Source organism: Lutjanus erythropterus, unplaced genomic scaffold, assembly GCF_056507025.1.
Source record: "Lutjanus erythropterus isolate fLutEry1 unplaced genomic scaffold, fLutEry1.hap2 Scaffold_166, whole genome shotgun sequence".
NCBI lineage: Eukaryota > Metazoa > Chordata > Actinopteri > Lutjaniformes > Lutjanidae > Lutjanus > Lutjanus erythropterus.
This window is the reverse complement of record NW_028146643.1, coordinates 107,648-130,049: the sequence shown is the minus strand read 5'-3', so window position 1 is coordinate 130,049 and position 22,402 is coordinate 107,648. Positions and strand designations below refer to the sequence as shown.

Below are 22,402 nucleotides of genomic sequence, written 5' to 3'. Positions count from 1 at the left end.
TCCCTGTATGTGACTGCATATGGTGAAATAAGCGTTTTCAGAGCGTAAAAAGCTCAAAAAGCACACTTTCACAGCCAAGTGGCTGCAATCATCATCTTCTTAATGGAAAAGGTGGTTTTGTGTCTTTTTGTGCCCTGTTTTGCCAGATTTTTCACTTTTTTAGCATGAGTGACCACTGTGATTTGGTCCCTGTATGTGACTGCATATGGTGAAATAAGCGTTTTCAGAGCGTAAAAAGCTCAAAAAGCACACTTTCCAGTGCCAAGTGGCTGCAATCATCATCTTCTTGATGGAAAAGGTGGTTTTGTGTCTTTTTATGCCCTGTTTGGCCAGATTTTTCACTTTTAAGCATCAGTGACCACTCTGATTTGGTCCCTGTATGTGACTGCATATGGTGAAATAAGCGTTTTCAGAGCGTAAAAAGCTCAAAAAGCACACTTTCACAGCCAAGTGGCTGCAATCATCATCTTCTTGATGGAAAAGGTGGTTTTGTGTCTTTTTATGCCCTGTTTGGCCAGATTTTTCACTTTTAAGCATCAGTGACCACTCTGATTTGGTCCCTGTATGTGACTGCAAGTGGTGAAATAAGCGTTTTCAGAGCGTAAAAAGCTCAAAAAGCACACTTTCCAGTGCCAAGTGGCTGCAATCATCATCTTCTTGATGGAAAAGGTGGTTTTGTGTCTTTTTATGCCCTGTTTTGCCAGATTTTTCACTTTTAAGCATCACTGACCACTCTGTGATTTGGTCCCTGTATGTGACTGCATATGGTGAAATAAGCATTTTCAGAGCGTAAAAAGCTCAAAAAGCACACTTTCCAGTGCCAAGTGGCTGCAATCATCATCTTCTTGATGGAAAAGGTGGTTTTGTGTCTTTTTATGCCCTGTTTGGCCAGATTTTTCACTTTTAAGCATCAGTGACCACTCTGATTTGGTCCCTGTATGTGACTGCATATGGTGAAATAAGCGTTTTCAGAGCGTAAAAAGCTCAAAAAGCACACTTTCACAGCCAAGTGGCTGCAATCATCATCTTCTTGATGGAAAAGGTGGTTTTGTGTCTTTTTATGCCCTGTTTGGCCAGATTTTTCACTTTTAAGCATCAGTGACCACTCTGATTTGGTCCCTGTATGTGACTGCAAGTGGTGAAATAAGCGTTTTCAGAGCGTAAAAAGCTCAAACAGCACAATTTCCAGTGCCAAGTGGCTGCAATCATCATCTTCTTGATGGAAAAGGTGGTTTTGTGTCTTTTTATGCCCTGTTTTGCCAGATTTTTCACTTTTAAGCATCACTGACCATTCTGTGATTTGGTCCCTGTATGTGACTGCATATGGTGAAATAAGCGTTTTCAGAGCGTAAAAAGCTCAAAAAGCACACTTTCACAGCCAAGTGGCTGCAATCATCATCTTCTTAATGGAAAAGGTGGTTTTGTGTCTTTTTATGCCCTGTTTAGCCAGATTTTTCACTTTTAAGCATCACTGACCACTCTGTGATTTGGTCCCTGTATGTGACTGCATATGGTGAAATAAGCATTTTCAGAGCGTAAAAAGCTCAAAAAGCACACTTTCCAGTGCCAAGTGGCTGCAATCATCATCTTCTTGATGGAAAAGGTGGTTTTGTGTCTTTTTATGCCCTGTTTGGCCAGATTTTTCACATTTAAGCATCAGTGACCACTATGATTTGGTCCCTGTTTGTGACTGCATATGGTGAAATAAGCGTTTTCAGAGCGTAAAAAGCTCAAAAAGCACACTTTCACAGCCAAGTGGCTGCAATCATCATCTTCTTGATGGAAAAGGTGATTTTGTGTCTTTTTATGCCCTGTTTTGGCAGATTTTTCACTTTTTTAGCATGAGTGACCACTGTGATTTGGTCCCTGTATGTGACTGCATATGGTGAAATAAGCGTTTTCAGAGCCTAAAAAGCTCAAAAAGCACACTTTCACAGCCAAGTGGCTGCAATCATCATCTTCTTGATGGAAAAGGTGGTTTTGTGTCTTTTTATGCCCTGTTTTGCCAGATTTTTCACTTTTTTAGCATGAGTGACCACTGTGATTTGGTCCCTGTATGTGACTGCATATGGTGAAATAAGCGTTTTCAGAGCGTAAAAAGCTCAAAAAGCACACTTTCCAGTGCCAAGTGGCTGCAATCATCATCTTCTTGATGGAAAAGGTGGTTTTGTGTCTTTTTATGCCCTGTTTTGCCAGATTTTTCACTTTTAAGCATCACTGACCACTCTGTGATTTGGTCCCTGTATGTGACTGCATATGGTGAAATAAGCGTTTTCAGAGCGTAAAAAGCTCAAAAAGCACACTTTCCAGTGCCAAGTGGCTGCAATCATCATCTTCTTGATGGAAAAGGTGGTTTTGTGTCTTTTTATGCCCTGTTTGGCCAGATTTTTCACTTTTAAGCATCAGTGACCACTCTGATTTGGTCCCTGTATGTGACTGCAAGTGGTGAAATAAGCGTTTTCAGAGCGTAAAAAGCTCAAACAGCACAATTTCCAGTGCCAAGTGGCTGCAATCATCATCTTCTTGATGGAAAAGGTGGTTTTGTGTCTTTTTATGCCCTGTTTTGCCAGATTTTTCACTTTTAAGCATCACTGACCATTCTGTGATTTGGTCCCTGTATGTGACTGCATATGGTGAAATAAGCGTTTTCAGAGCGTAAAAAGCTCAAAAAGCACACTTTCACAGCCAAGTGGCTGCAATCATCATCTTCTTAATGGAAAAGGTGGTTTTGTGTCTTTTTATGCCCTGTTTAGCCAGATTTTTCACTTTTAAGCATCACTGACTACTCTGTGATTTGGTCCCTGTATGTGACTGCATATGGTGAAATAAGCATTTTCAGAGCGTAAAAAGCTCAAAAAGCACACTTTCCAGTGCCAAGTGGCTGCAATCATCATCTTCTTGATGGAAAAGGTGGTTTTGTGTCTTTTTATGCCCTGTTTGGCCAGATTTTTCACATTTAAGCATCAGTGACCACTATGATTTGGTCCCTGTTTGTGACTGCATATGGTGAAATAAGCGTTTTCAGAGCGTAAAAAGCTCAAAAAGCACACTTTCACAGCCAAGTGGCTGCAATCATCATCTTCTTGATGGAAAAGGTGATTTTGTGTCTTTTTATGCCCTGTTTTGGCAGATTTTTCACTTTTTTAGCATGAGTGACCACTGTGATTTGGTCCCTGTATGTGACTGCATATGGTGAAATAAGCGTTTTCAGAGCCTAAAAAGCTCAAAAAGCACACTTTCACAGCCAAGTGGCTGCAATCATCATCTTCTTGATGGAAAAGGTGGTTTTGTGTCTTTTTATGCCCTGTTTTGCCAGATTTTTCACTTTTTTAGCATGAGTGACCACTGTGATTTGGTCCCTGTATGTGACTGCATATGGTGAAATAAGCATTTTCAGAGCGTAAAAAGCTCAAAAAGCACACTTTCCAGTGCCAAGTGGCTGCAATCATCATCTTCTTGATGGAAAAGGTGGTTTTGTGTCTTTTTATGCCCTGTTTGGCCAGATTTTTCACATTTAAGCATCAGTGACCACTATGATTTGGTCCCTGTTTGTGACTGCATATGGTGAAATAAGCGTTTTCAGAGCGTAAAAAGCTCAAAAAGCACACTTTCACAGCCAAGTGGCTGCAATCATCATCTTCTTGATGGAAAAGGTGATTTTGTGTCTTTTTATGCCCTGTTTTGGCAGATTTTTCACTTTTTTAGCATGAGTGACCACTGTGATTTGGTCCCTGTATGTGACTGCATATGGTGAAATAAGCGTTTTCAGAGCCTAAAAAGCTCAAAAAGCACACTTTCACAGCCAAGTGGCTGCAATCATCATCTTCTTGATGGAAAAGGTGGTTTTGTGTCTTTTTATGCCCTGTTTTGCCAGATTTTTCACTTTTTTAGCATGAGTGACCACTGTGATTTGGTCCCTGTATGTGACTGCATATGGTGAAATAAGCATTTTCAGAGCGTAAAAAGCTCAAAAAGCACACTTTCCAGTGCCAAGTGGCTGCAATCATCATCTTCTTGATGGAAAAGGTGGTTTTGTGTCTTTTTATGCCCTGTTTTGCCAGATTTTTCACTTTTAAGCATCACTGACCACTCTGTGATTTGGTCCCTGTATGTGACTGCATATGGTGAAATAAGCGTTTTCAGAGCGTAAAAAGCTCAAAAAGCACACTTTCCAGTGCCAAGTGGCTGCAATCATCATCTTCTTGATGGAAAAGGTGGTTTTGTGTCTTTTTATGCCCTGTTTGGCCAGATTTTTCACATTTAAGCATCAGTGACCACTCTGATTTGGTCCCTGTATGTGACTGCATATGGTGAAATAAGCGTTTTCAGAGCGTAAAAAGCTCAAAAAGCACACTTTCACAGCCAAGTGGCTGCAATCATCATCTTCTTGATGGAAAAGGTGGTTTTGTGGCCTTTTATGCCCTGTTTTGGCAGATTTTTCACTTTTTTAGCATGAGTGACCACTGTGATTTGGTCCCTGTATGTGACTGCATATGGTGAAATAAGCGTTTTCAGAGCGTAAAAAGCTCAAAAAGCACACTTTCACAGCCAAGTGGCTGCAATCATCATCTTCTTGATGGAAAAGGTGGTTTTGTGTCTTTTTATGCCCTGTTTTGCCAGATTTTTCACTTTTAAGCATCAGTGACCACTCTGATTTGGTCCCTGTATGTGACTGCATATGGTGAAATAAGCATTTTCAGAGCGTAAAAAGCTCAAAAAGCACACTTTCCAGTGCCAAGTGGCTGCAATCATCATCTTCTTGATGGAAAAGGTGGTTTTGTGTCTTTTTATGCCCTGTTTGGCCAGATTTTTCACTTTTAAGCATCAGTGACCACTCTGATTTGGTCCCTGTATGTGACTGCATATGGTGAAATAAGCGTTTTCAGAGCGTAAAAAGCTCAAAAAGCACACTTTCACAGCCAAGTGGCTGCAATCATCATCTTCTTGATGGAAAAGGTGGTTTTGTGTCTTTTTATGCCCTGTTTGGCCAGATTTTTCACTTTTAAGCATCAGTGACCACTCTGATTTGGTCCCTGTATGTGACTGCAAGTGGTGAAATAAGCGTTTTCAGAGCGTAAAAAGCTCAAAAAGCACACTTTCCAGTGCCAAGTGGCTGCAATCATCATCTTCTTGATGGAAAAGGTGGTTTTGTGTCTTTTTATGCCCTGTTTTGCCAGATTTTTCACTTTTAAGCATCACTGACCACTCTGTGATTTGGTCCCTGTATGTGACTGCATATGGTGAAATAAGCGTTTTCAGAGCGTAAAAAGCTCAAAAAGCACACTTTCCAGTGCCAAGTGGCTGCAATCATCATCTTCTTGATGGAAAAGGTGGTTTTGTGTCTTTTTATGCCCTGTTTGGCCAGATTTTTCACTTTTAAGCATCAGTGACCACTCTGATTTGGTCCCTGTATGTGACTGCATATGGTGAAATAAGCGTTTTCAGAGCGTAAAAAGCTCAAAAAGCACACTTTCACAGCCAAGTGGCTGCAATCATCATCTTCTTAATGGAAAAGGTGGTTTTGTGTCTTTTTATGCCCTGTTTAGCCAGATGTTTCACTTTTAAGCATCACTGACCACTCTGTGATTTGGTCCCTGTATGTGACTGCATATGGTGAAATAAGCATTTTCAGAGCGTAAAAAGCTCAAAAAGCACACTTTCCAGTGCCAAGTGGCTGCAATCATCATCTTCTTGATGGAAAAGGTGGTTTTGTGTCTTTTTATGCCCTGTTTGGCCAGATTTTTCACATTTAAGCATCAGTGACCACTCTGATTTGGTCCCTGTATGTGACTGCATATGGTGAAATAAGCGTTTTCAGAGCGTAAAAAGCTCAAAAAGCACACTTTCACAGCCAAGTGGCTGCAATCATCATCTTCTTGATGGAAAAGGTGATTTTGTGTCTTTTTATGCCCTGTTTTGGCAGATTTTTCACTTTTTTAGCATGAGTGACCACTGTGATTTGGTCCCTGTATGTGACTGCATATGGTGAAATAAGCGTTTTCAGAGCCTAAAAAGCTCAAAAAGCACACTTTCCAGTGCCAAGTGGCTGCAATCATCATCTTCTTGATGGAAAAGGTGGTTTTGTGTCTTTTTATGCCCTGTTTCTGCAGATTTTTCACTTTTTAGCATCAGTGACCACTCTGATTTGGTCCCGGTATGTGACTGCATATGGTGAAATAAGCGTTTTCAGAGCGTAAAAAGCTCAAAAAGCACACTTTTCACAGCCAAGTGGCTGCAATCATCATCTTCTTGATGGAAAAGGTGGTTTTGTGTCCTTTTATGTCCTGTTTTGCCAGATTTTTCACTTTTTTAGCATGAGTGACCACTGTGATTTGGTCCCTGTATGTGACTGCATATGGTGAAATAAGCGTTTTCAGAGCGTAAAAAGCTCAAAAAGCACACTTTCACAGCCAAGTGGCTGCAATCATCATCTTCTTGATGGAAAAGGTGGTTTTGTGTCTTTTTATGCCCTGTTTGGCCAGATTTTTCACATTTAAGCATCAGTGACCACTCTGATTTGGTCCCTGTATGTGACTGCATATGGTGAAATAAGCGTTTTCAGAGCGTAAAAAGCTCAAAAAGCACACTTTTCACAGCCAAGTGGCTGCAATCATCATCTTCTTGATGGAAAAGGTGGTTTTGTGTCTTTTTATGCCCTGTTTTGCCAGATTTTTCACTTTTAAGCATGAGTGACCACTCTGTGATTTGGTCCCTGTATGTGACTGCATATGGTGAAATAAGCGTTTTCAGACCGTAAAAAGCTCAAAAAGCACACTTTCCAGTGCCAAGTGGCTGCACTCATCATCTTCTTGATGGAAAAGGTGGTTTTGTGTCATTTTATGCCCTGTTTTGCCAGATTTTTCACTTTTAAGCATCACTGACCACTCTGATTTGGTCCCTGTATGTGACTGCATATGGTGAAATAAGCGTTTTCAGAGCGTAAAAAGCTCAAAAAGCACACTTTCCAATGCCAAGTGGCTGCAATCATCATCTTCTTGATGGAAAGGGTGGTTTTGTGTCTTTTTATGCCCTGTTTTGGCAGATTTTTCACTTTTAAGCATCAGTGACCACTCTGATTTGGTCCCTGTATGTGACTGCATATGGTGAAATAAGCGTTTTCAGAGCGTAAAAAGCTCAAAAAGCACACTTTCCAATGCCAAGTGGCTGCAATCATCATCTTCTTCATGGAAAAGGTGGTTTTGTGTCTTTTTATGCCCTGTTTTGCCAGATTTTTCACTTTTTTAGCATGAGTGACCACTGTGATTTGGTCCCTGTATGTGACTGCATATGGTGAAATAAGCGTTTTCAGAGCGTAAAAAGCTCAAAAAGCCCACTTTCACAGCCAAGTGGCTGCAATCATCATCTTCTTGATGGAAAAGGTGGTTTTGTGTCTTTTTATGCCCTGTTTTGCCAGATTTTTCACTTTTAAGCATGAGTGACCACTCTGTGATTTGGTCCCTGTATGTGACTGCATATGGTGAAATAAGCGTTTTCAGAGCGTAAAAAGCTCAAAAAGCACACTTTCACAGCCAAGTGGCTGCAATCATCATCTTCTTGATGGAAAAGGTGGTTTTGTGTCTTTTTATGCCCTGTTTTGGCAGATTTTTCACTTTTTTAGCATGAGTGACCACTGTGATTTGGTCCCTGTATGTGACTGCATTTGGTGAAATAAGCGTTTTCAGAGCGTAAAAAGCTCAAAAAGCACACTTTTCACAGCCAAGTGGCTGCAATCATCATCTTCTTGATGGAAAAGGTGGTTTTGTGTCTTTTTATGCCCTGTTTTGGCAGATTTTTCACTTTTAAGCATGAGTGACCACTCTGTGATTTGAGCCCTGTATGTGACTGCATATGGTGAAATAAGCCTTTTCAGAGCGTAAAAAGCTCAAAAAGCACACTTTCACAGCCAAGTGGCTGCAATCCTCATCTTCTCGATGGAAAACATGGTTGTATGCCCTGTTTTGTCAGATTTTTCACTTCTGAGCCTTAAGTGCCCACACTGTGATGTGAGCTGCCTATGCGACTGCATGTGGTGAAATAAGGTTATTCTGAGCATCAGATGCCCAGAAAGCACAATTTAGGGAAGTTCATCATTTAGACATAAAAATTATTTAATTATTTATCTTTAACCAGGGCTTGCGCCCCCTAAAAAAGCCTAAATTGTAAAGGAATAATCCGCAAAATGTGAATCTTGTGAAAAAACAACAGCCACAATACAAGTCTTTACTCGTTTCATTTGGATCTTAAATGAAAACTGAAAGTCTTTAAACCCTTTGATTTAAGCAGTCTGGTGAAACTTTGGCAAGCTTATTAATGAGTTGGATCTCATGTCTCACCCTTTGGTTTTTTGGACCAAAGAGTTGTTCCAAGCCAATATACTTGAAATTGTGGATACCATGAATGGTAAAATGAGCATGTGACTTTTCTTAACATGATTAACATGCTCCAGTATTCTCGTTTTCAGAGTTCAGCCTGTTTCCCCAATGTACAGTAATTTACAGTGTTGACATTGGACAGCATTGTGGTGGAAAATCTGAAAATGAAGACAGGCACAATGACCAAGATTTTCTTTAATAGAGCTTTGCAAAGGATCAGTACACAGTCACAAAGAAAGTGTAAAAGGAAGTGATAATGTCAAGAATGTAAATCTGTCTTAGAGATGAAGGAGGTTGGGACCTGAAGTGCTTATTGTCAGGATGTGATTGTGTTATCAGAAGTTGTTGTTCCAAAGGGAGAACAGCTGTGTGTTCAAGGACAAGTAACCAGTTAGTGCCTGACAATACATGAGAAGTAACTATGAGGAACAACAGTGACCAGTTCAGCATATAATTTTCTTACTATAATCCCCCCTTTTTGATCATACGTGATCACATAAAAAGGAAAGTAAAGGAAAATTATAAAAGACCATAAAAGATCACACCTTCTCTACAAACAATACAACAAAAAATAGTCCTTACATATGATAACATAATAGTAAAGTATAAGAGAGTAAAGAAAAATTTTAAAACATTACTTCATAAAATACTACCCCTGGAAAAAGCAAGATGCTGTTGTTACAGATGGGAGAATTTAGTATAACAAATGCAAGCAACTTAGGCAGGAAAGTTCCATATCTATTAACATAACAATGTCAAAATCTGGGTTGTCAATAGGATCAGGAATGTCTTCAGCATTGCATGGTGGGAGCCAATCAGGAGTAGTTAACTGTGTCATCTGATGGAAAACATTTTTTTTTACTTTAGGGAATGAACTCACAAGAAAACACATTGAGCCTCACAGGCCACACCATCCAGGGTGGCTGAATGCATGCCATGGCTGTTATTGGAGTTCCATCTCTGATCCCATGATGGTGACACTGAGGTTCATTCAGCACGCCACTTAGTTGGAGCCATGCAAGTTCTCGTTGGACAGTATGCCAATACTGTTGCCTCTTCTTCTCATCCTCGCGATGTGATGACCAATTTTGTTATAGGTGTCTCTGGTGGAGGTGGAACCCTTTTGCAGTGGCTGGCATGGATCCGGGTAACTCTTTTGGCAAACTTTACTGCCGTCTGTGCGGTCAGCAGCATGTGGAATGGACCCGTCCACTGCTTCGAGTGCCAGGTCTTTTGTCTCAGGACTCTCACCACTACCCAGTCACCAGGCTGCAGGTCATGAAGAGGTCCTGTGGCTGGAGCTGGTAGCGCTTCCTTCACCTGCTTATGAATGTTAGATAAAACAGCTATAGCAGTGGAGGGTGTGTTAGGGTCATTATATGGAAAGAATTTAGACATAGTTAATTCTGGGCATGCTGCGGCCTTGGCAGCTGCTTCTCCTCTGGTGTTCTCCTGTGAAAGTTGGTCATTGTTAGTGTGAGCATGACATTTACACACAGCAACCTGTTTTGGGAGCAGAACAGCATCCAGCAGTTGTAAAACAAGAGTGTGATGTGCTATAGGTTTGCCAGATGGTGTTTGAAAATTTCTCTTTTTCCAAATTGTACCAAAATCATGCATAAAGCCAAAAACATATCTACTGTCTGTGTAGATATTCACTGTTTTGTCTGTTGCTAGATTACATGCTTCTATGAGAGTGATTTGGCATTGACTGTATCATGTGCAGTTACCAATGGTGAAAAGAGTACAAGAAATCTGTTATATTGCTAAAACATTACTCAATTACAAGTAAAAGTACTGGCGTTAGAAATATATTTCAGTAAAAGTACAAAGTATTTGCCTGAAAAACTACTAGAGTATTAGTTACTTTCAACCATTGATGTCACTGTCACCTCTCCAAACTAGGGTTATAAATTTTGTGCATTTTCCAGAACCAATAGTTGAAAGCTTTGACTGATTAATCATTGATAATTTATGAGATACATAACACCATTTATTTTCTAATTTTGTTTTTTTTTTCTTTTTGAGTCAAAGTTTAAGTTAAGGTTAGGGGTCTGTTTGTTGAATAAGGATTCAACAAACAGACCCCTAACCCCTGGTTACCACAGCGAAACTAATTACATTTTTTTTCCTGTGTCAGGGTTGCATGATGCTGATCCATCCACAAACAGTTCAAAATCTGGATTTTGCAAAGGTGTTTCTTGCAAATCTGGTCTGGGGGAACAAACTTCAGTTATTGTAAGAACATAGTTGTGTTCTTCGCACATCTCCTAACATGGACTGATGCAAAGAGCTGTATCTTCATGATACCCAAAAATGGAAATACATGGCTCTCAGGCCACAGAGAACAAAGAAACGCTGAATTGTTAGAGAAGGTTAGGGACTGTATGATCTGTAGGCCTACACTACACATGAACCCATGGTTATCTTACCAGAAATATACCTCAGTTATATTGTATCTTTTCACAGTGATATCAAGGATTTCAAATAGAACAGTGTTATAAAGGAGCAATCTTGCTGCTGAAAGATAAGATGTTTTCTGCTAAATCAAAATCAATGAAACGTGGGAGCAAGGTGAGTTAGTTTAGAGTAACCTTAAAAAGTAGGAATTCCTGTAGCTAAAGCATCAAGTTTAGCTGAAAAGTAGGCTACAGGTCTCTGTCTGCCTCCATCATCCTAGAGTACTGAACACTCTTTGTCCACAGTCTGAGTAAAAGGTCGGTTTGGATCTGGTGACCCAAGAGTTAGAGTCATCAGAGTCTTCAGAAGGACATGTTTTAAGTCAACAAATGTTTATCCTGCATCAGCAGTCCATGTCACTTTACTATGTGCTTCTAGGCCTCGTTCGTGTGCGATTGCGCTCAGGGGTGTCTCGAGGACAGCATAATTGGGAATGAAGGTCCTGCAATAGGAACACAAAAGACATAACTTGTTTCTTTATGATTGGATTTGAAAATGTTTTGAAATGTCTACTCTTTTTTGGGAGAGGAATTTGGCCTCAGATATGATCACATGACCCAAAAATGTCACTTGTAGGACAAACTGCAGTTTTGACGAGCTAGTTTTGTGACCTTCTTCAGCCAAATGTTTCAAATGTGTCTTTTTCACACTGAACTTGAGTTAAAGCACGAATCATTTAATCATCAATATATTGTAATCGTGCACTTCCTGGTGACAGATTTAATTAGCTCAAACTTTCTCTTGAATTTTTAGCTGATTTTTGTTTTGTTTTAACTGAGAAAATTGGTGTGCACACAGGAGAATTTTCACAGGGAATGATTACAACTGCCCTTAATCAAGTGTTAAAGACTGGTGTAATACCGTCGATGGCCTCTCTCTATTTTTTATTTTTATTTTTATTTTTTTTGTTGAGTGGATATTATGGTTGACAGGGCCTTTAATTAGATTTTGGTGTGATCACAATTGGTTGCATGCCTCTGATTAGACCAATATAATTTTTAGGGATCTTCTGAAAGGCTGGGGTGTTTGTGATGTCACATGCTTTATGTAAATAGGCAAATGTGTGTTGTGTGTCTGGTACCAGTTGAACACATCTGAGTATGTAGACAACAAAGGTAATTTTTGTTGATAAACCTTCAAAACAGGGTTATATTGAACATTATGGTCAGATATTGAGTCCCATGATTCCGCCGCGAGTCAATCATCTTTTGAGTTGCATCAGTCTAGTGTTTGGCTCAGGGTAGTGTTTGGCTCAATGTCCCTTTTTGCCACAATGGAAACAAACATCTGGATCAGCTGTACGTAGACCTCCACAGAATGTCCTTGGAACATAGTCAATGCTGCCATATTTAGATCTTTCTCTCTGTTTTTTTCTCTCCCGCTTTGAGGAGTTTTCAGCATGCACAGCATGTCCTTTTGTCCCATGTTATGCACGTTGTTTCACCATTTGTGTCACAGTCAGTTCAGTGGCAAACTTTACACCTCCATCTGATGGTGATGGGAGGTGAGCCAGCCCCTGCTGTCTCCATCACAGGGAAATTCAGGACTTTGAGTACATTTCCCCCATGTTGGATCTCACTGGTGATAGGGAGATAAATGTATTTGAAGATTTTCTGAACTTCAGACCAGTATTTTTCTGTTCCTCCTTTTTGCTTTTCCTTCCATAAACTATATGCTCTCCAATCTGCTGTGAACTTACTCTTGCCCTTCTTATGTTTGGTATCTTTTTTTTTTCTTTCTCATGCAATTCCTCAGTTTGTTCAACTGTCTTATACTGAAACTTTCTGTGCTCAGAAAATTACATTCAGTCTCCTGATTTTCCCCCCTCTTCTACTTTTCTAAAAGTAAATTAAATAAGTTTTCAGATTCTCACCAATGAGAATTGTTAAATCGCAGCGCTGAGTGAGTCTGGTCTTGGTCTCAGGCCCTCCTTCTCACTCATCTTTGTGGGGAGGTTGAGGCTGAAGGGAATATCTCCTCAGGGTGTGCACTACCACCATCGACCCCGAGTCCAAAAACCCTCAGACAAGCAATCCCACTTCTGACACCAAATTGTGGTGGAAAATCTGAAAATGAAGACAGACACCATGACCAAGATTGTCTGGTGTTTGATGCGGTGTTTCAATAGAGCTTTGCAAAGGATCAGTACACAGTCACACGGAAAGTGTGAAAGGAACTGATAATGAGTCAATAATGTAAATCTGTCTTATAGGGTGAGGAGATGAAGGAGTTTGGGTCAGGATGGACCTGAAGTGCTTAGTGGGAGAGTCAGGATGTGATTGTGTTATCAGAAGTTGTTGTTCCAAAGGGACAACAGCTGTGTGTTCAAGGACAAGTAACCAGTTAGTGCCTGACAATACATGAGAAGTAACTATGAGGAACAACAGTGACCAGTTCAGCATATAATTTTCCCACTATAGCATACACCACATTTGTGACCTGCGCTGAGATTAAATCTCTAATTGGATGGCCCTTTCCTGAGGCTCCATTAAAAATAAAAGGTAAATGGTTGAGCAGCCACGGATCGTCACCTGACCTCTTCCTATCCAGTGCTGTATGCACCAATTAATTATTCAGCACAACTATATCTCAGGTGAGGTGATAATATCTAGAAGATATCAAATTGAGAAGAGGTCAGGACAACGATCCAAAATCGCACACACAATAAAACCCTTTATTGGCGGGGGGGTTATGGAAGAAAAAAACTTTATCCTCTTAAAAAAAACAAATAAATCCCTAAAATATAAATGCAAAGAAAATAAATTATTACAAAAAAAAATTAGAATAAATGTGTTAAAAAAAATTAACTAATGGAGACTAATTCCTAATTAAAAAAACCTTCAGTATTAAATAAAATTTATAAAAGAAGGGAAAAAAGAAGGAAAAGGGGATAGAAAAGCATGTCCTACTGTGTCAGGGTAGCTGTTTGATGAGAAAGAGCAAAAGTCAAATAACTGATTACTGATAGCTTGGCTCCATCTCCTGGACAAAAAGAGTCACTGCAAGGCCTATCAAGTGAACCGCCAAACAATTCAGCAGCACATGGAGAGTCAGTTTACAGCCTCTACAAGGCCTCTAAAGCAATAGTAAAATAAAACATCATAATTATTTTCTAAAAGAGATTCACAAAAGATGAAATTAGTCCAGAGAATTTGAATTTTGGAGCCATATGGCTCACAGAATAAAGAAAAAATGTCTTTATAACTTCGGCTATTGTGCTGTTTCACCTCCTTTGTGGCAGTCCTTTCACCTTGCTGGGGGATGCAGCTTGCACCGGCTCAGGTCTTCACTTACACCAGACCATTCTGAAATACAGAGAAAAGGCCTGGTGTCAATGTAATAAACCCAAATAATATTGAAAGGAAGGCATTCAGACCAAAAATTGAAGCAAAACTGTCCTCAAAATCACTATTAACAATAATAAAAATAATAACAGTATTGACGGTGAAATACACCTCAAGTAATGAAAGCAAAAAAAAAAACCTTAACTACCAACATGTACTACACGGGCTCTCAGGAAAGGTCAGAAGGTCACACTGCTTCAAAAACTGCTCATTCTTACAAAAGAGGATCGAACCCTGAAGGAATTTAGGGTCGAGTTAAATAGGATACTAGAGATACTAGAAAAGCAATTTCTAAAGAAATTACGACTGTGAATGCAACAAGCTGAAGCCAAGCTGCAATGCTGCATTGGCTTGCTGCAACAATATGCCTGACGCCACACTGAATAGCTGCGTGAATGATATAAGAAGGTTTGAATTATGTATAATACTTGAATATTAGTTAAAAAGCTAAAGCCACACTGAATAGCTGCCATGATAATGTAATAATACGTGAATTATGTAGAATATTTGAATATTAGTTAGAAAGGCTGACACCACACTGAATAGCTACCTTTAAAATATAATAAAGTTTGAATTCTATGGAATTTCTGAATGTTTGTAGAATGACTGACACCACACTGAATAGCTGCCTTTTTAAGGTAATTAGGTAGAACATTTGGATTTTTGTTAAAAAGCTGATGTTAAAAAGCTGATGCCACACTGATAGCGGCCTCGAAAATATAATTTTTGAATTATGTAGAGTATTTGAATATTACTTAAAAACCTGACGCAACACTGAATACCTGCCATGTAAATATAATATTTGAATTATGTAGAATATTTGAATGTTTGTTAGAAAGCTGACCCCACGCTGAATAGCTGCCTTTATAATATCACAATGTTAGAATTCTGCTTCTGCTACAAACTGCTTATTTGGTCCAGCCATTCTGAAACAACAGAAACACACACACTAATGTTTTTTATAAAGCAGTATAACATTCATTTAGAGCAATAATGAACACTCAATAGCTACCTTCATGATATAACAATGTTTGAATTATGTGCAACATTTGACTGTTTGTTGCTTAAGAATTTAAAAAACAATGACTGTTATGAATGAGAAAAGTCATAGCCAGCATGTCCTAATTGATCTAGATTTTTAAATGCTTAAACAGAGTCTCTACTCCGAATTTCTTATCGACTCATTTCTAAATTTACAGGTTCCCCCACACATAAAAATACTCAGTTTCACTGCTCTAACAGAACTACTACTACCATTCAAACTACTATTACCAGAAGTATTGTCAGTGGTTCCTTTGATGATAAACAAGACGTACCTCGGCTGGCCGTTCAGGACTCTCAGACTCTCTCAACGCAGCGTTGGCTGTAGACAAGAAAAATCTCATTATAAATGTTATATAATGGGGCAAACAGAAAAAAACATGAAGCACATCATCACAAATAGATTTGGAAAACAAGTACACATTTAACAGTGAACAAGTATTAACTCTATTCAAAACCAAGCCTATATAGCAGGGGTATTCAACTAAAATTCAAAGAGGTCCAGTTAGAGAAAATTTCCTAAAGCAAAGGTCCGGAACATCATAATGTCTAACTTGTGTTATGAGAGTGATATATACTGAAGTAGTGTAGTAGTTGTATCAGCGTCTACATCAGGGGCCTCATTTTAGTTCAGGGGCCACATACAGACCAATTTGATCTCAAGTGGGCCAGACCAGTAAAATTAAAGCATAATCTATTATATCTATCTATCTATTCTGGTGATTAATTGAGTAATCAGATAAAAAATATTGCGTGTTCTGCATTTTTTTCTATTACATTACTTTTGCTTTATTTAAGAACAATACAAAAGAGAAGATAAGACAGGTCTACAAGCAACTATAAATTACTAAAATAAAAATACTCAGTAAAGTAACTTTACTTTTACTGTAGATTTGCTTTTACTGTTTTTACTTTACTTTCTACTTTTGTTTCCAAGTACAAAGGTAAAAGTTAAGGTAGTAATGTCTGCAGAAACCACAAACAGAAGATGGAACTAACTCTTTTAACTGAAACAGTCACCAGGATGTTTTGTTCACTTGTTAAAATCACAACATTTTTCTTCTGGAGCAGGATGCTCCCAGACCCCCAGGGGACGGGGGACTGGTTTACCAACATGCCACCTTTTCCTTTTCTCTTATGACTTTTGCAGGTCTGTATTTAGTCATCAAAAAAATACCAATAAGAATACCATTAAAGTTACAACAACAGCAATAAAAATGTTGATTTTTCAAAAAAGGAAACAATAACATGCAAAATTTTGAAATTGTAATTAAGTAAAAACACTAATACCACAATGTAAAAATACCTAAGTAAAGAATCTGAGTATTTTTTTCCATCACAGCAGGTCAGTGATCAGTGTTTCAGTGAATAGTGTTTTATTTATGGCAGCCCGCCACATTAAAAACATCGACACCACGATATGATTTTCTATTTTTGGAGCTGCGCACCTTTTTCGGGCATGGCTAGAAGCTCTAACTCTTTATTTGCACAACTCTCGCGAGATTTGTGTTCGTTATTTCTACTAAGATAATCAAACTCGCGCAATCTTTCGCGGGTCTAGGGTTCCCTTCTAGACACGACCCTCTCTGTCTGTCTGACAAACTAATGACAGCAGACTGTCTGTAAACAGCACGATGTTACACTCTGCAGTGTTTCACACAAAGACCTTATTTGTGTGGACACCCAGGTTTGGTTTGTCGCCAATTTTGTCATTTTTATTTTTTAATCAGTCCGAGATGACGACGGTATCAGTGATTGATTAGTGATCAATGTGCCCTCCTCCCCTCCCTCACCTGTTCACTCCGCTGTGAGAAGATCTGAAAGTTTCTCACAGAGAAACAGACTCTCCTGTTTTACATATAGGCCTCCTTATACAGTTGTTTAAAAAAAAAGATCTGAAAATTTGAACCTTTTCCCTGTTTACACACTCACAACACACTGTAAGTAAAAGTGTGAGTGCAGACGTAGAAGTTTTGAAGCCTGCTCACTGAATATAAAAATCTATTCAAAGTAGAAAGTGAGGATTAATTTAAGTGCATCTGGTTGGTGTCGATGTCATTAACCATCACGTTAGTTTTGACTGTTGTAATAAACTCCGTCATTAACAACAGTCTCCTCCACACGCAGCTTCTCTGCAATTGGTCTGTGCGTTTCCTGATCACCTAAACCAGCGCTGGAAAGACTAGAATAGTTGCGCCAGTTAAAATAGAAGCGTCCTGTCAAAATTTCAAATCTATTAAGAATTTATTAGTTATAGGTCCGGGTCCGTATAGGACGGCGTGCGGGTCCGGACTCGGACCGCGGTCCGCCTGTTAAGGGAGCTCTGCTATATAGGATACTTACAGATGGTCTGGGTCCATCTGAAGAGTAGCAATGAATGTTGAGTAAAAGCACATAGCTGCACTGCTTTTTCCTGTCCCTGAGAGGAGAGGAGAGGAGAGGAGAGGAGAGGAGAGGAGAGGAGAGGAGAGGAGAGGAGAGGAAACTTTAGCGCCATGTCTGGAAATCAGCAGTTTTCAGAGTCATGGTGTAACACTATAGTGTTTATGACAGAAAAACACAGTCACATACGAGGTACAGGTCAGGCAGTTGTCAGGTGTATTCGTCGTAGCCTCTCAGTGTGGCTTAGCTGTGCAAAGCATGGTCAAATGTTGCTGGAGCCCTCCTTGATTTCTGTTTGTTGTTCATGAAGGACACAAGCACACAAACATAAAAAAAGGATATGACAGTTGGCATATACCATAACAGTCTGTGGTTTTGCACATGTACATCACAGAAATCTCTGTTTAACACTTGAGTACCAGAGCAAAACAGAAGGAGCAGTGACTTAACCTTTAAATGTTTTCACATTATAACTATTGCTCATACTAATGGTATGCATAATCTATGAACTGTAAAGTTGACTTACAGCATGTTTGACTCCAGCTCAAGATGACTGCTGATGTTGCTTGTTGCTTCATTGACATGTGCCCAACTTGTCAGAGCCTTGTGAGAGGAAGAGAAAAATGTTACACCATTGATGCATATAAAAAAGCACAATACAGACAGTGTACATTACATGCTTATATACCACTAATACACAATAAAAAAGAGACACATATCATGCATGGGAGGAGGCTGTTCTTATTTACCTGGCACAGGTTAAGATTTATAGAGCAGATAATAGTGGTGTGTTCCTGTGAGTTTTGTCTCTCCATCTCTGGAACATGTTTGTTTCCTGTTAAGAACAAGTGCACAAACACAGATCAACACTCATTTACATGTATACCTCTGAAAATGAAAATAATAAAAAAAAATTCAAGATGTTGTAAGTTATGTATGTTAATTATTATGTATGCTATTATTATTCATAGATCAGTGGAAGAGAGAGATGGCATTAACCAATAATGTATATGGTATTATACTGGACAAAAAGAGTCACTGCACGGCCTATCAAGTGAACCGTCAAACAATTCAGCAGCACATGGAGAGTCAGTTTACAGCCTCCGCAAAACCTCTAAAGCAATAGTAAAATAAAATATCATAATTATTTTCTAAAAGAGAGTCACAAAAGATGAAATTAGTCCAGAGAAGTTGAATTTTGGAGCAAAAAGTTAAGTGCATGAAAATCGGAGGTGCTTGAATTTATGGCTCTTTGCGCTAGCCAACTAATTAATTAAAGCGCTCATCATATTATTATCATTATTATTATTATTATTATTATCTTTATTATTATTATTATCATTATTATTATTATTATTAATGAAAACACTCAAATTTGTTTTTTCATGAAAAAATAATCATGTATGTTCCTTTTTGTTCCTTTTTTCCTATTATGCCATTTTTTTTGGACAGAATGTGAGCACAATTCCTCAAATTCTGTCTAAAAAAATGGTATTAGGACACCCTCTGGCGGACACAATTGGGAACAACATGTAATATCCTCTTTTTGCCTCAGCTCCGCTGTGCTAATTTTAGCAACAGGCTAATTGTCTTGCACAAGCTGCTTTTTCGCAGTCAAAGAAGACACTTGATGGCCCGTGACAAAATAAGCTTTTATTAAAAAGATAATGTGCGCGACGTCTCGGCCTTGAAAGACCTTCTTCAGGCACAAAATGTGTATATTTCTCACCAGCTGTAGCGCCGGCCGAGTCCCGGAAGGCAGGCCTCGATTGGCCAGGTGAAATCAAGATGCCAACGTCACATCCGGCTCTAAGGTCTGATGCTCCCTTCAAAATAAGAGTCCTTGGGCTAAATGACAAATGTCGTGATTTTTACACCTTTTCTACCATGAATTAATTTTAATTTCATGAATTGTGTGTCCCTTATTTATCTTTTATTCAATATATGAACTGTGTATGTTTTAACCTCTTACTGTCCATATATATGAATTGTTTATTTTACATTTCATGCTGTATATTCATGAATTGGTTGATTTAAATCCTTGTGTACATACATGAATTTATATTAAACCGTTCTGGATACAACTACATTATTTTGCCCTGTATTTACTTATTTGCATTGTTCTTTCTAGCATTTGTCAATTATTTAAAGAATCCCACAACAGACTTAATCAATTTAAAATCCATAATAATCCAAATGGTTGTGGTTAGGATTCAAATCCCTCGGTGAGAATATTATCAACCTCTGTCTACCCCAATTGGGGCTAGGCAAGGAAATTACTATTGTTAGGATCAGGAGCTTGCTCCGCTGGGTAGGGCATATAAGTGCTAATACTGCCAGACACACCTCTCAGACTTGGCCGGGGACACACGGGACCATCACAATAACATCACAAAGGTAATCAGTATAACAAACATACAAAGAACTGAGGTCAATAATTGACATTACATTACCATGTTAATTATTAGTGCCATATTGAGGTGTTATTGTCCTTCCATCACATTCTAATGGTGTTATAATGGCACAATAATATAGAACATCAACATAAGATTTCAAATGTCACTGATGACATTATGTCAACAGACATTCAAATTAAGGAACTCTTCCCATCAATGTGGTATATAAATCATCCTCATAAAGATAAAGTGTTGTTTGTTGTCCTTGGAAACATTCTCCGTGCCATTTGGTCTGGAGTAAAATAATACAATCATGTTATTATAATCTTCATCATCATTATTATTATTATTATTATTATTATTATTATTATTATTATTATTATTATTATTATTATTATTATTATTATTAATGAAAACACTCTCAAATTTGTTTTTTCATGAACAAATAAACATGTCTGTTCCTTTTTGTACCAGCAATTGTGTTACACAAGTCTTCTTCTTCTTCTTCTTCTTCTTCTTCTTCTTCTTCTTCTTCTTCTTTCTACTCCATAGATCTGGAATGAAATTGTTATTGTTATTAAGTAAAACATTTGCCACCTGAGGCCTAGAATGCTGTACTTATCTTCAAATTCTGTCCGCAATTTGGTATTCCTCAATAAGGATCATTTTGTCATTAATCAAACCACTTTATACATTTTGTTTTCCATAACTGGATGGAAATAACTGTGCATTTTTATGCCACAAATTGTGTTAAACCAGTTTTCCCTACCTAATTGGTCTGGAATCAAATTATTATTATCATTAAATAAAAACACTGGCCACCTGAGGCCTATTATGCCATTTTTTAGACAGAATGTGAGCACAAATCCACAAATTCTGTCTAAAAAAATGGTATTAGGCCTCCCTCTGGAGGACACAATTGGGAACAACATGTAATATTTTCTTTTTGCCAATATGGCACTAATGTTAATTATTAGTGCCATATTGAGGTGTTATTGTCCTTCCATCACATTCTAATGGTGTTATAATGGCACAATAATATAGAACATCAACATAAGATTTCAAATGTCACTGATGACATTATGTCAACAGACATTCAAATCAAGGAACTCTTCCCATCAATGTGGTATATAAATCATCCTCATAAACATAAAGTGTTGTTTGTTGTCCTTGGAAACATTCTCCGTGCCATTTGGTCTGGAGTCAAATAATACAATCATATTATTATCATCTTCATCATCATTATTATCATCATTATTGTCATTATTATTATTATTATTATTATTAATGAAAACACTCTCAAATTTGATTTTTCGTGAACAAATAACCATGTCTGTTCCTTTTTGTACCAGCAATTGTGTTACACAAGTCTTCTTCTTCTTCTTCTTCTTCTTCTTCTTCTTCTTCTTCTTCTTCTTCTTCTTCTTCTTCTTCTTCTTTCTACTCCATAGATCTGGAATGAAATTGTTATTGTTATTAAGTAAAACATTTGCCACCTGAGGCCTAGAATGCTGTACTTATCTTCAAATTCTGTCCGCAATTTGGTATTCCTCAATAAGGATCATTTTGTCATTAATCACACCACTTTATACATTTTGTTTTCCATAACTGGATGGAAATAACTGTGCATTTTTATGCCACAAATTGTGTTAAACCAGTTTTCCCTACCTAATTGGTCTGGAATCAAATTATTATTATCATTAAATAAAAACACTGGCCACCTGAGGCCTATTATGCCATTTTTTAGACAGAATGTGAGCACAAATCCACAAATTCTGTCTAAAAAAATGGTATTAGGCCTCCCTCTGGAGGACACAATTGGGAACAACATGTAATATTTTCTTTTTGCCAATATGGCACTAATGTTAATTATTAGTGCCATATTGAGGTGTTATTGTCCTTCCATCACATTCTAATGGTGTTATAATGGCACAATAATATAGAACATCAACATAAGATTTCAAATGTCACTGATGACATTATGTCAACAGACTTTCAAATTAAGTCACTCTTCCCATCAATGTGGTATATAAATCATCCTCATAAACATAAAGTGTTGTTTGTTGTCCTTGGAAACATTCTCCGTGCCATTTGGTCTGGAGTCAAATAATACAATCATATTATTATCATCTTCATCATCATTATTGTCATCATTATTGTCATTATTATTATTATTATTATTATTATTATTATTATTATTAATGAAAACACTCTCAAATTTGATTTTTCATGAACAAATAACCATGTCTGTTCCTTTTTGTACCAGCAATTGTGTTACACAAGTCTTCTTCTTCTTCTTCTTCTTCTTCTTCTTCTTCTTCTTCTTCTTCTTCTTCTTCTTCTTTCTACTCCATAGATCTGGAATGAAATTGTTATTGTTATTAAGTAAAACATTTGCCACCTGAAG

The 22,402-nt window shown here is 38.1% G+C and overlaps 1 long non-coding RNA gene across 1 annotated transcript; it reads right to left on the bottom strand.

Moving 5' to 3' along the window:
• Nucleotides 1–12,727: 12,727 nt before the first annotated feature.
• On the bottom strand, nt 12,728–18,198 carry LOC146304170 (uncharacterized). Its single transcript, XR_014769575.1, has 5 exons — nt 18,126–18,198; nt 17,789–17,890; nt 15,493–15,539; nt 14,060–14,137; nt 12,728–12,898 (listed from the first exon to the last, which is right to left on the bottom strand). It is a non-coding gene; the product is annotated as an uncharacterized LOC146304170 (long non-coding RNA).
• Nucleotides 18,199–22,402: the final 4,204 nt, after the last annotated feature.